This window comes from Ambystoma mexicanum, chromosome 13, assembly GCF_040938575.1.
Source record: "Ambystoma mexicanum isolate Mex_15411 chromosome 13, UKY_AmexF1_1, whole genome shotgun sequence".
NCBI lineage: Eukaryota > Metazoa > Chordata > Amphibia > Caudata > Ambystomatidae > Ambystoma > Ambystoma mexicanum.
The window spans coordinates 132,363,650-132,378,173 of NC_090938.1; the positions used below are offsets into that span (position 1 = coordinate 132,363,650).

General features: G+C 51.2%; 1 protein-coding gene across 4 annotated transcripts in view; it reads left to right on the plus strand.

The window, feature by feature from the left end:
• Positions 1–14,524, plus strand: part of SRPK1 (SRSF protein kinase 1) — a 936,001-nt gene that overhangs the window by 648,700 nt on the left and 272,777 nt on the right. The gene's annotated exons all lie outside the window — the stretch shown is intronic.

Below are 14,524 nucleotides of genomic sequence, written 5' to 3' on the forward strand. Positions count from 1 at the left end.
CAAACTGGCAGAGGTAGGGAAATACTGTATTAAGTGATAGTTGAGTAATATTTCTGTCCTTTGATATAATGGCTAAAAGCCCTATTTAGTAATATGTTGAACACCTATGAATACCAGTATAGTATGAGAAAATTATGTTTCGGTATTGCTGGATACATCTATAATTTCTTTCTGCGTTCATTTTAGAGCACAAGTTGGTTTAAAATGCAGCAGTGACCTTGCACACATCACAATTTGCCTTAATTCGAAAAAACATCCTAATGAGTTTTAGGCAATGTTTCTGTAAAATTGTTAAGAAAATTTCACATGGAAGCCCCCCACTCGCCCAACCCTCCTTAAGGTGGTGCTCAGGCTCACCCCCCTGCACTTGCGAATTCTGCCTCCATAATATATGCTGCTCCCCAGGTGTGAGCAGAAGGGGGTGACAAGTTTATGAATTCTAAGGCCATGTGGGAACATGGCCATGTGTTACAGCTACAGAGATTTTCGGCATTTGGCTCATAATTGCCAAGCCTCACCTCTTTCAGTTGCCATGAGGTGTGAATACTTTGGTGTAGCTAATAGTGGATATACAGTACATATGGTACAAAATACCCTAATGTTCTCCGAACTAAATGAATACAACTCGGTGCCTAAACTACAGAGACTTGAGAGAGAATATTTAATGCAGTGTGTGGTGAGCTGCAGAAATGCCACCACTTCACAAAAAGCTATTTTGTTTAACCCAGAAGCTGTCCTGTCTTGAATCCCAGGGACCTATCTTAGCACATCCATCTCCCCATTAAAGAGCAAAGCAGAATGGTTGCTGAGTGGTACAGTCCTGCAGTCACTCCTTTCCTGGCTGAATCTGTGGCAGTCTTTCTACACTGCCTATCCTACTGGCGGACTGGGAGGAGCAAGGGTTAAAAACCCAGTTTGACGGCGGAGCGTCCGCAGAGTGGTTGCTGAGTGGTGCAGTCCTGCAGTCATGACAGGCAGGTCAGCAGTGGTGGAGCACGAGGAACGCCGCCTGAGAAGCTCCCGTACCAGCCGAGATGGTGCCTCATTACAGGAGAGGGAGAACAAGGATGAAGAAAATGGGATGGGGATCGTGGAGGTGGTCGTCCACGCGCCTGACGGTGGCGAGGCTTCAGGTGCTTCGGCGGGGGAGGAGCGCCTCGAGGAGTCCGGGCAATCTCCAGAAGTTGGAGCGGGGGTTGGACTGGCCAAGGAGGGGGGAGACTTGCGCAGCGCTGCCTCCAGCCTGAGCAGGGAAGCGTGGGAGGAGGCGGTGGAGCTCGACGCCACCCAGCTGGCTGTGAGCGAGTTCGGAGCTGACGAGGACACGACTGTGAAAGCAGCATTTGTGGCCTCGTTGGGAATGGGGGAGGGGGCCAGAGGAGAGGAGCTGTTGGGCGACGAGCCTGCCCCCTGCTGGCAGCCTACTTATACTGAGGGGAATAATATCCGAAAAGAGAAAGTAATGTGCAACAACCGCTTCTAAACAAAACAAACTAAAAACAGGGAAAAACACAATAAAACCTTATTATAGAGGTTCAAGCCATAAGAGCAAAGGAGTCAAGTTAAACATTTACAACTATGTTGCAGACTTTTTTTTAAAGAAAAGGGGTGAAAGTACAGTGTTGCCGCCCAAAGAAATTTTGGACGTTGAGCTCTTAGAAGGTTGGGTGGCGGTTGACGAAGCTATCACACCAGTGACATCTAAAATCTCACAAGGGGTAGTGGAACCAAACCAGACACCCTTGGGTACACCACCGGTGTCGGGAACGCCAGTGCGATGGCACTTTGGGAAACCCCCGCCCCCCACCTTTGTGGCTCTCCCCCAGCCACTTTCACCAGCAATAGGATTGGAGGCAACAAGCCTTGACCAGAACGCTACCATCCAAAAAGCGACACCCCTACTGGAGGGTGACAGCGGGGAGTTCGATCATGTGTCTACGCTTGAAAAGCCAAATGGAGAAGCCTCCATCTATCGACCCCTCAACCAGCGACACGCTTCCCTGAGCCCTTTAGCCGGTATGGAAGCTTCGAACACTGCCAATAAAACAAGTGTATCTGATACCTGCCCCACTCCGAGCAGGAATGGAAGAGGAAGAAACAATTCACAAGGGAGTTTGAGACACCCCACACAAGAAAGTGGATTTAATGGGAATCATGTCAACAGTGACGATAGCTCTCGCCCCATTTGGGAAACTTTTATGAAGCCCTGAATGATTCAATAAGAGACCAAACAGCAGTCATGGCCTTAATGCATACCAAAATCCTATATCTAGAAAAACACATTGTCCAGAGATGCGTGACAAGTTAATACAAGGGAGCAAGGCACATCATGTGCAATGGGGCTGGAGAGAAACACACAAGGAACCCAGGCGAGAGTCTTTCCCCCACTTAAAAGCGGCGATAAAGCAGTGGGTGGAAAAAAAAAAGTGAGTACACTGGATAATGGTTGTATTAACTTCGACTGCCTAGAGATAACACAGGTGATGCCCTATAATGCGCTGAGTACCAAACCCCAAGATGAAACACTAAATGTAAAACATAAAGAACTTGACCGCTTAAAGCTAGGCTGAACTCTGAAAAAGGAGAAGTTAAGAGAGTGGTCCTAAAAACAATGACCTCCCAAGGGTTGGATAGACTCATCGCAGAAGCAAAGCGGAAAATCGGGGACCACAACAGCGACGAGAGAACGACATTAAACAAAACCACGTCAAGATAAAAGAAATTCTCAGAGGAAGAGAAAGAGGAATCTAGTTCCATTGAGGCACTAATGAACTTAAGTACCTGTACTGTCGAAGGCTCCGAATCAGATATACCGCGGATAATGGAGAAAGCAGGTAATAAAAATGTTAGACGTCCTGGAGCTACAGTCCCAAAGACAAAGATCAACAGAGATGAGGGGAATACTAAGGACTCGTACAGAACCTTGGAAGAAAAACAAAAGGCACTAGAGCCTCGCTCCCCGAAGACCTTAAAGAAAAGAACACATCTCTTCCCCTGACAAACGTGGAAATGGAAATGGATCTAGACGACCAACGCGGCGAAAGACCGAGGACAAGTCTATGCCTGCGAACCCTCTTGATCCTAATCGCTATAACAAAGCGAAAGAACGGAGCTGATAACAAGTAACATGCGACATGAGAGGATCAGACAAGGGGCTCTGAGAACAAACGCATCAAGAGCAATTGCAATATCTTCCAAATGGAGAGAACAAGAGAAAAACAGAATGGTTTTAGGTTAAGTTAGAACTCCACGCTGAACATCTTTGACCAAGTACTGAACTTACGGCAACTGACTTCGCAAGACCTAAAAATCATTGAACCCTGCGAGAAAGGCAGGTAAGATTGGGCCTATCCACATATTCCATCTACAATAGTGACGAATATCTTAAAGAAAGAGAGACATAATCTAAAGTACTTGGGATATGACCTGATAGAAATACAGGAGAGCAATCAGCCGATAGTGAAGGGAATGCCAAGCCGATCAAAAAGGACTGTCCTCGGATAACGAGAGCGCAATGCATGGACATTCCAGGTCCAACAGAGAGGACGATGGACCCTGTCGTAGTACTAAAATCTTATCACGAACAGTACAGCATGACCACCGGAGGAAGGACAACTACAAGTCACATAGAAGGGAGTTGGAAGGGGACTCACTCCACGAAGCAAAAAAGTCATCCGGGGACGTAAAACCATCGAGCAAACTGGAAAGATGGCCTAAAGGTCCTGAGGAAAAAATAAGGATCACAGTAGTTCAAAGCCCTCAAAGAAATGTCAGGGCCGAGAGCGGCCAAGAAGAAGGAACCTCGGCTACTCAGCACAAACTGACATGGGTATCCAAAACGCAAACATACTCGAGCAAGAACTAGCAATTAGTGGATAGGAAACCCCCGATGAGTGAGCCGGACAAGCCACACCATCTGATCATGGGCTCTTGGAACACTCAAGGGTTTTCCTACCTGACTGTGGTTTCAGACGTGAACCTGAACAGTCGATATCCTGTGCTACCAGGAGACATGGCTGGTGTCGAAGCCTTACCTGGATGGTTATGTTCTAACCTTTACCCCTGCGCAGGAGGGAAACGCCGGACGGCCGAGGGCCGACCTGACAGCAGTAAGATCAGGAAGTGGACTAGAACGTCAGGCTGAACTCCACCTTTCTCCAGCATGGGGTCTGGCATGGATTCACATGCTCATGAATATTCCCCGTCGTCAGGCTGGGAATCCTCGGTAAAGAAAAAATCAGTATCAGTTTCGTTTCTGATCTCTTTCGTAGTAATAACCAATCACTAGTCTCTGCGTCATACTGACCACAGCCAATGACTGCCCTCTACCTAAGCACCGCCTCTGGCAGCCATCTTCAGATTTTTACCGCACGTTCATGTGTTGGGATCCTCGTGCTATTGCTCTCGAGCGTTAGTGCTATTTTTTCACGTTTTTTCTCAAAAACTTCGTTTTTTCGGTCAAAAGAGCCTCAAGCTCCACCGACTCTCCATCCGATCAACGGGGACCCGTGTCGGATTCGTCTGCGCCCCTCAAGGGTGAAGATTTCGTCGAGCTACGCTTTTGGAGGACTCCAGAAGCTTCTCAGGCCCGGACATGGCCCAGGAGAAGGGAAGCTCGACGCCCGGAAAGCTGTTCAGGATCTGCCCTGGATGCCGGCTGCAGAACGTCTTTAAGGAGGACGAACACTCCTTTTGTCTCTACTGCTTACATGAGGACAAGACGCACGTGGAGAAGGACTGTGCGTTTTGCGGCAATATGTCGGAGCGCACCATGAAGGACCGCCATCAACGTCTCGCCAACTGGCTGGAAGGGAAGAGCCCGTCAGGCGAGAAGAAGAGGAAGAAATCCGAGCGGCCTTCTAAGACCTTTGAGGACGCCCCGGCGACGGGGGTCCAACACAAGGCCAAGCACCGCGAGTCCGCTGGCACCGGGAGCGCCGAACGGTCGGGCTCTACGGGCGCCAGGCAGGGCGCACCCTCCCCGGCACCATCAGCCACGAGCCAACGCTCTGGGTCGGGTAAGAGGAAAGGCGAGCACCCGGCGAAGCTCCTGGAGAGGCCCCGGTCGAGCTCAAAGGCCCCATCGGAGGGGGAGCGAGGCAGTGTCCCCCCCCCCCCTCAAGGATAAGGCGGTGAGCGCACCTAAGGTGGTGAAGGCCTTAATCCATCCGGCCAAGCCCTCTATCGATACTGTCGCGGCGGCCCTGGCTCAGCCTGTGGAGGCTACACCAGTGGTGGCGACCTCGGGGCTCAGAGTCTCCCTGCCACCTCGGAGGGAGTCCTCTTTTGTGCCCATCGATAGGACCCCCGTGAAATCCCCGGCGGGGAAGAAAAAGGGGGGGGCAGGGCGTCGTCGTAGATTCGGCCTCAACCTCGGAGGAAGAGCTGATCGAGGTCTTAAGCCACGGCCTTGGCGTGGAAGAAGACCGGCCCGTCGGGATGGATCCCGACGCAGGTGACGACGACATCGTCGAGGGTGCCGACGGGGCCCCTGATTGCCCGTCGGATTCCCCTCTGCCAGCGCCGCAAGACAACTCGGCGGCCATTTTGTTGGCTATACAGTCCTTATGCTCAGAGATAAGGACGAGACTACCGTTGCCGACGGAGGAACCTCTCCCGTCGGGGGATCCTGAACCGGGACCTTCTGGTGTTCCCCCGCCCAAGAAAAGAAGGATTCACCCTCCACCTCCTTTTCAGCCGTCGCGCCCCGTCCAGCCCTCCTCCCCGTCCACCCGAGGGGATGATACGGGGACTGACACGGCAGCGACAGGTACGGACGACGAGGTATACGACGAGGATCTACCGTCGTCACCTCCCACCAGGGCTTCTCCGCCCGACGAGATTGGATCGTTCCACTCCATGATCGCCAGGGCATCCGAGCTTTTCCAACTCTGCCCTGAGGAGAAGAAAAAGGAAGGATTCCTTTATCAACGGCGCAAGGCCAAGAGGAAGACGGTCCTCGCGGTGCCTCTACTGGACGACATTTGGGATGAGGGCCTCGCCCTCCTCAAGAACCCTCCCACGAGGCGGCCAGGAAGAAAGCGGGGGGGGGTGCGGCCTCCACATCGACTTCCCCACCGGACGGCGAGGGAAAGAAATTGGACGCTATGGGACGCAGGGTCATCTCGTCTGCAGCGACGACGATTAAAGCGGCCAACGCCTTGGCTATCGTGGCCCGCTACGACAGGGAGCTATGGTACAAACTGGCTCCCCTGCTGGACTTCCTACCGGACGACAAGAGGGCGGATGCCCTGGAGATCCTACAGGAAGGTGAGGTGGCGTCGGACCACGCCATCACTATTGCGACGGACATCGCCGACACTGGGTTCCGCCAGTTGGGCAACGGCGTGTGCCTTAGGCGGCGTCGATGGCTCAAGGCTACGGACTTCCGTCAAGACGTACAGACCAGAGTCCTGGACATGCCGTTCGATGGGAACAACCTGTTTGGGAAAACAGTGGACAATTCCCTTCAGGCCATTAAAGCGGACACTGAGACGGCCCGGGCCCTTGGGGTTCTGCAGCAACGACGGATGCCCTTTCGGAGCAGCGGAGGCAAGGGCGCCTCCAAAGGTTCCGGCGGCGGTTTCTCCACCTACCGTCAAGCGGCCCGCTCGTCGTCTCAGGAGGCCTACAGAGGACGAGGCAAGTCTGGCGGACCCCGCCGGCGTCGTCAAGGCGGCAAAGCCTCATCGAAACAGGATTGAACCGGCCGTGGGGTCGGGCCCCCACCGAAGCACCCCGGTGGGAGGCCGGCTGGCGAGCTTCGTCAGCGTGTGGGAGTCCATCTCCACCGACCGTTGGGTGCTGGACGCCTTAGCCCGGGGCCACGCGCTCGAGTTTCAAAGAAGGTGCCCGCGTGTCCCCCCCGTGGCCAGGAAAGAGCTTCACGTCCCTCAGCTTCTCCTGGAGGTAAAGGCGATGCTCAGGAAGGGCGCCATCGAACTCGTCCCAAGGAGGCTTCGGGGCTCCGGAGTTTACTCGAGATACTTCCTCGTGAAGAAGAAGACTGGAGGATGGCGCCCCATCCTAGACCTGCGACGTTTGAACAAGTTCATCAAGGCGCAGAAGTTCCGGATGGTCACCCTCCAGCACGTCCTGGGGCAGCTGGAGGAAGGAGACTTCCTGTCGTCGTTGGATTTGGAGGATGCCTACTTCCATATTCCCATCCTAAAGGGGCACCGAAAATTCCTCAGGTTTGTGGTCCAAGGGCGTCACTACCAGTTCAAAGCCCTCCCCTTCGGACTACGGTCGGCACCCAGGGTATTCACCAAGTGCCTTGCACCGGTGGCGGCGCAGCTGCGCCGCGAGGGGATCCACGTCTACCCCTACCTGGACGACTGGCTCATCCGAGCCAAGACGAGGGAGCTCGCCGTGGAGCACACGGCAAGGACCGTCCAACTTCTCACGGACCTGGGATTCTCCGTGAACTACGCCAAGTCCCACCTGGTACCCGCGCAAAACGCACTGTTTCTGGGAGCGAAGCTCGACACAGTGTCCCTTCTGGCCTCCCCGTCGGAGGAAAGGACCAGGTCCATCCTGGGCAAGGTACAGCGGATGTTGGTTTCCGACGCGGCCAAGGTGAGGTCCATCAAGTCCCTCCTCGGAATGATGTCTTCTTGCATCTACCTCATTCCCATGTGCAGGCTCCGGATGCGCCCATTGCAGGAGTTCCTGGACGCGCGCTGGATCCAAACGACGGGCGGCTTCGAGGAGAGGATCACACTCGACGAGAGTTTCCGCCGAGCGGTCCGGTGGTGGGGCAACCGCGCGCATCTGACGGCGGGCATGGACTTCCAGACCCCAGACCACCAGGAGACAGTGACCACGGATGCCTCCCTGGAAGGGTGGGGAGCGCACACCGAAAACCTGCACGCGAGAGGCCTTTGGCTCCCGACGGAGAAGTCCCTCCATATCAACGTCCTGGAGCTCCGTGCAGTGTTTTGGGCCCTCAGGTCCTTCCTTCCGTCCCTCAAGGGCAAGGTGGTGAGGATCTTCACCGACAACACCACCACCATGTTTTACATCAGGAAACGGGGCGGAACCCCGTCCCCAGCGCTGTCCAAGGAGGCGCAGGAACTGTGGCATTGGGCCGTCGCCCAAAGGATGTTTCTGGTGCCGTTTCATCTGGCAGGGATAAACACCATCGCCGACTCACTCAGCAGGGAGCTGCGCTCGTGCCACGAGTGGGAACTACGGCAGGATCTAGTGGATCGCCTCTTCCGACGGTGGGGCACACCCCAGATCGACCTGTTCGCGACGGCGACGAACTCCAAGTGCCGGAGGTTCGCCAGCAGGTTTCCCCAGGCGAGGAGCATGGGCGATGCTTTCTCGTTCCCCTGGGAGGGCCTGTTCCTCTATGCGTTCCCTCCTTTGCCACTGCTAATCCGGCTCGTCAACCAGCTCAAGAGGTCACGGTGCAGGATGATCCTCGTCGCACCTGCGTGGCCGAGGCAGATATGGTTCCCGGATCTTCTGGACTTGTCAGCGTCCCCGCCAATCAAGCTGCCGGTGGACGCGGATCTACTCTCCAGGGAAGGAGGCGCCATCCTCCACCACGACCCGAAATCGCTGAACTTGCAGGCCTGGCTCCTGCAGCGCTAGAGTTTGGAGGATACGACATACCGGCCGACTGCAGAGAGGTTCTTGCAAAGGCCAGGGCGTCCTCGACTCTTAAATGCTACGGACACAAATGGAAGAGGTTCTCTGTCTGGTGCCACGCACAGAAGATTAACCCTCTACGGATTACGGCTCCCCAGGTACTGCCGTACCTGCTGACGCTGGCCAAAGCTGGACTGGCACACGCGTCCATCAAGATTCATCTTGCTGCGATCTCCCGATACACCAGAACCACGGGCCGGACGTCCTTGTGGTCTCATCGTCTGGTGAAAGAGTTCATGAAGGGACTGTTCAGATCGTTCCCGCCGGTGAAGGCTCCGGCCCCGGCGTGGGAGCTCAACGTGGTGCTGACCAAGCTCATGGGACCTCCGTTCGAGCCTCTGCACTCTGCCCCGTTGAAGTTTCTGTCGTGGAAAACAGCGTTTCTTGTGGCCATCACCTCCGCACGACGGGTGGGAGAGATCCAGGCCCTTTCCTGCAAGGCCCCGTACTTGACTTTTCACGACACGAGGGTAGTGCTCAGGACGCACCCCTCCTTCATGCCCAAGGTACCGTCGGACTTCCATCTCAACGAACCCTTGGTGTTGCCTGTGTTCTTCCCGTCGCCTTCGTCTCCGGCTGAGAGGACTTTGCACTCGCTGGATGTGGCTAGAGCGCTGAAGTTCTACGTGGACCGCACGAAGTGCTTTCGGAAGACGTCACAACTCTTTGTGAACTTTGGACCTGTCAATCAGGGGAAGGCTCTCTCGAAGGCTTCCATTTCCAGATGGCTCTCCGGCTGTATCATGTACTGTCATCGGTTGGCAAACCGACCGCTGCCTGGCCGTCCGAGAGCCCATTCCACCAGAGCGATCGCAGCTACCACGGCGTTCCTTTCTGGTGTGCCCCTGCTGGACATATGCAGGGCTGCTACGTGGAGGTCGACGCACACCTTCACGAAATTCTACTGCGTCGACCGGGATTCCAGGGAGGAGTCCAGGGTCGGCCAAGCAGTGCTGCGCAACCTGTTCGCCTGAGGTGAGCCTGGTGAGGAGGTAAGATGCTTAATGTTGAGCCTTTGCCACCTCCCGTGGTTGTGCATGTGTGTACTGCTATGTATTCTTTATTCATGAGCCTGTGAATCCATGCCAGACCCCATGCTGGAGAAGGAACAAGTTACTTACCTGTAACTGTTGTTCTCCAGCATGGGTCTGGCATGGATTCACATGCGAACCCTCCCGCCTACCCCTCTGCGGCTCTTCACTTGGTCATACTGCCACTTCACGTGCTTCCAAATCTGAAGATGGCTGCCAGAGGCGGTGCTTAGGTAGAGGGCAGTCATTGGCTGTGGTCAGTATGATGCAGAAACTAGTGATTGGTTATTACTACGAAAGACAGATCAGAAACGAAACTGATACTGATTTTTTCTTCACCGAGGATTCCCAGCCTGACGACGGGGAATATTCATGAGCATGTGAATCCATGCCAGACCCATGCTGGAGAGCAACAGTTACAGGTAAGTAACTTGTTCCCTCTCCCTTAACCCAGGCTACCAGACTAGGGTGGCAAATTAACATGGGAGCAAGGGGAAAGAACCTCCAAAAACGTTTAATCATCAATACATACTGGAATCCAGCAGAGACTGACACCGACCAATTACTAGAACAAATCGATAAACTGTTGGAAGAAGAGCATGAAAACCATCAAACCAACCATATCATAATAAATGACCTGAATTGCACACTGGAGCCTAGTGAGAACCCAAAAAATCTGTTAACCTCACCTCTAGGGGAGAGAGGAAAAAGATGGGAAGACCTAATGGATAAATGGGACCTGCACAACCTACATTGGTTAAGATCCAAGAAAAACAAGGCAATTCCCACGTGGCAAAGGGATGACCAAAATGGACAATTGATCACACTTTTGTCTCAAGAGACCTATTGAGTCTGATCAAATCCTTCAGCGTGGAAGAAACGGACAACAGTGACCACAACATACTGAAAACATGGTTGACCAAAAGACCAGTGCAGGAACGAATGACACGAGGACTAGAAACAGGCCCCAGAGGGAATCGTCTGAAGTTAACGGCCAAAAGTATCAGTATAATTACGAGGGCTTACAACAGCATTCCCAAGGAAACCACTAGGAAATGAAACCCAAAACCCTGGATTACGTGCCGCTACTGGATGCATATCATACAACAAAGCCTCCAGGAGGTCTCAATCGTGAAGCACACATACAGTTACGATAGAGAATTGGTTGTGCAAAGAGCCATCCTGAGAACATTTCAACGAATGGCTAAAAGTTCAAATAAGCTGACTCAAAGATTCCATCAAGCCCCATGCCATTACAAAAGCTGGTTTAGACAACACCGCGCAAGGCTTCTGCAACAGGATGCTGAAAAAATGCTGAGTACACTTGTGACGAAAAGCAGCAAAGAGTTCTGGTCATTAATCAACTTGTCAACTACAAAGATCAATAATAACCTACAGAACAACTTGAGTGAAGAGCAATGGGTGGAGTTCTTCGAGACTTTGTACAAAAGTCCAAAGAGTGAGTCCCTAGAAAGTCCCAGGCAACAAGTGACAGCATGGGAAATCCGATGCGACATGGAGTCAATCAAACTAAAAATCAAGAAACTAAAAAATTTGAGAGCACCGGGGCCGGAAGGCATATCTAATATCGACTTGAAGACTTAATGTGGATACTTGGGCCCCTCATCGGGCAGATCTTCCACAACTGTAACTCGAGCAACAAGGTTCCTCCTTCTTGGAAGACCGCAAACGTTGTCCCCATCTTCATAAAAGGAGATAAAGAAGATCCAAGGAACTATCGCCCCATAGCGCTCTTAGACGTTATTGGCAAAGTGTTCGGTTCATGCGCTTTGGACGGTCTCTACAGCTGGCTAAAAAACTCTACCTACACAGATCGGTTCCAGACGGGCTTTGTGCAAAACATTGGCACCACTGCAAATATTTTGTTATGCTCCCTCAAAGCAAAAGGAGCCCCACGTATATTCATGGCCTTTGTTGACCTTGTGCAGGCATTCGATCGAGTCAATAGAGAATGACTGTGGACCAAACTAAGGCGCAAGAACTCCCCGGATAAAATCTTGGCTCCATTCAAGGCATTATGAGGACACCACCATGAGAGTCTGCCTGAACGGCGAGGGGGCCCTGTTGAAGGCAATCTGCACTGCTAGGGCAGTAAAGCAGGGCTGCCCGTTAGCCCCAGCCCTCGATAATGCATACATAGCAGACCTGGAAGAGAGTTTATCACCATCAGATGCTTCCCCCCGTCACTAGGGGGCGAGAAGATCCAGAGACTCTTGTACGCAGATGACATCATCCTGTTAGAAAAACAGCAGTGGGGCTACAAAGACAACTGGGCAGACTGCTTAAATATTTAAAAGAGAACGACCTTGAACTAAACAAAAGCAAAACTAAGATCATAGCATTTGAAACATCATCCAGATCAGCCAACAAAGAGAAATGGATCGTGGAGAACGAAAGAATTGAAGTTGTAAAGAGCTTCAAATATTTGGGAGTGACAATAAGTAACAGCAGCAATAAGCAACAGCAACAGAACTTCCAATGCAAGAATCATTACTAGCCAAAACGAGGATGACCGGCTGAAAGTTTGGGAAATACTCCACGATTCTAGTCCTGTCTTTTTTTTAAAGCCAAGGTAGTTCTGTGTATAATTTACGGAACGGAAGCTATGCCACAAATCCCAAGCCGCTATGGGACAGACTTGAAGGTCTATTCTGGAAGAAAGTGCAGCGGCCTTCCGCTGTCTGTCGGTCCCCATCTGTCTAATCGGACAAGAATAATGCTTATCCTGTCTGAAGGGGTCTGTCTTGAGAACACTATGATGCTCTTTAGAAAATAATAATGGAACCAACAGCATCTGTTTTCGAGATTTTGAGTAAAGAACAAAGCAGTGGAAAAAACAAAACGTTAGCAACATGGGCTGACGGCTGTGCAAATCTCCTTGAAGAGGTGGCCCCGACGAGGGACACACTAATACAAAATCCAACTAAGGTGGTGAAAAATTGACAGAACTGGACTGGATCAAAACACAAGACAAGACAAGGTAATGTCCTATAAACTAACTCAGAACTTCCCTCATGTCCCTAAAGAAAATCAATGACGTTTGAGGATATCTGAAAAAATTCCCAGACCGACGTCTGTGCCACACTTTTCTCAGAATTAGAATGAACCTGTTAAAGACTAACGAGATTCAGTTCAGAAGAGGTCTCTCCGAAACGGACCAGTGTCGGTTTTGAGATACTCGCCACCTGAAATCAATTCCTCACCTTTTGCTGACATGTAAAGGTACAAAAGAAGCAAGAGAAACCTAGCTATTGAAATTTCTGGGAACCTCAACGACGGTGGAGGAAGACGAATGGTGGGCCCGTTTGATGATGAAATGGGCCTTGGCTGTATTTCTCTTCTTTAAACAAATTGGTCTGGTAGAGGAATACAAAATGGCCACGAAAGGGACCGAATAACATTTATGGAAGTTAACGCACAGCCAAATGTAAAATCACTTATGGACATTTGGTGACTTATCGAAAGAGATTTGTTTTTCAGATGATTGGATTTTCTTTCTTTTTTGTAACGATTGTATTACAATTAAATTAAAAAAAATTAAAAGAACAAAGCCATATTCGCAGGCTTCCCCTTTATCACGCTATTGCTGTAACATGCATGCCAAAGTGCTGTTAACGAGTACAACCCTGGAGTTGAGCATACAATACCTTTCCCTGTGAGTGCAATGGTCCTATTTAGTTTGCTGAGAATGTCTCTACCCAAACGATTCACTGGTGTATCCATACAGTATAACCAGGGAGCAGATATATTTTGATAACCCACTCTGATAAGCAGATCCTAGTGTATGGAACCAACAGGACTGCCCCAGAAAATGTCAATTGTTTTACCTAATAAGGGAAACGCGCCTTCCTTGACACGAGTTTGTAGCCCCTTTGTCAATCATATACCTAAAAGTTCAATATCCAATTGTTACACGTATCTGGGAATCCCTCTTCCGAATCAGCAGTAACAGACAGAACTGGACATGCTAGATATTTCTGTGGGCTTTCCGAATCTGAATACACATTGGCACCCAGGAGCGGTTAAGGATTCTCTCAAAAAATAATTGCTGCAGAGTAATACACCATTGTTCTTTGAGGGAAATGATCCTTATCTCGTGTCTGCACCGATGCCTGTGCTGGCATGACTGACTGAAGTATATAGTTCTGTGCAACTTCAGATGCCTTGTTCTAACGCAAACCTGCTGTGGTTGCATAGATCTTGGGGCATATGGTAGGGATGGGTGCTGCTTAAGTTGGGAAGGACTGCCTGGAAACCTGCCAACAGTCCCCGCTGGATTAGTACGTTTGTTGAAAAATAGAGATGTAGTCCAACAATTTCTTCAGATGTCCCATTTTCTTGCAAGACCAGCATTGCACTTCATACAACCCTCCCTACTGACCTCCCATTGGCCCAATCCATCTATCGATCTGGATTCGAACTGTGCCAGTTGCTGTGATCGTCCCTGCTTTCCGTCCACGGAGCCAGTAATCGCTGCTCTGTCCAGATTAATTTTAGCCAATTTCTTCTGGACAAGCTTAGCCTCCTGCTTTTTGTGCCTGCTCAGCATTTTTTTTCTTTTTCAAAAATGAATTATATGCCCCTGTATCTCTGGCCTCCCCTTGGCCTCTGTCCATACACATTTGTCAGAAAACCTCCTTCTCCAGCATGGGGTCTGGCATGGGTTTCATGCTCATAAATATTCCCTGTTGTCAGGCCAGGAATCCTCAGTAAGAGAAAAAAGTTTCAATTACAAACTGTATTTCTCCTCTAAACCAATCCCTATACTCTGGGTCATACTGCCCCCAGCCAATGACTGCCCTCTCCCCAAGTCC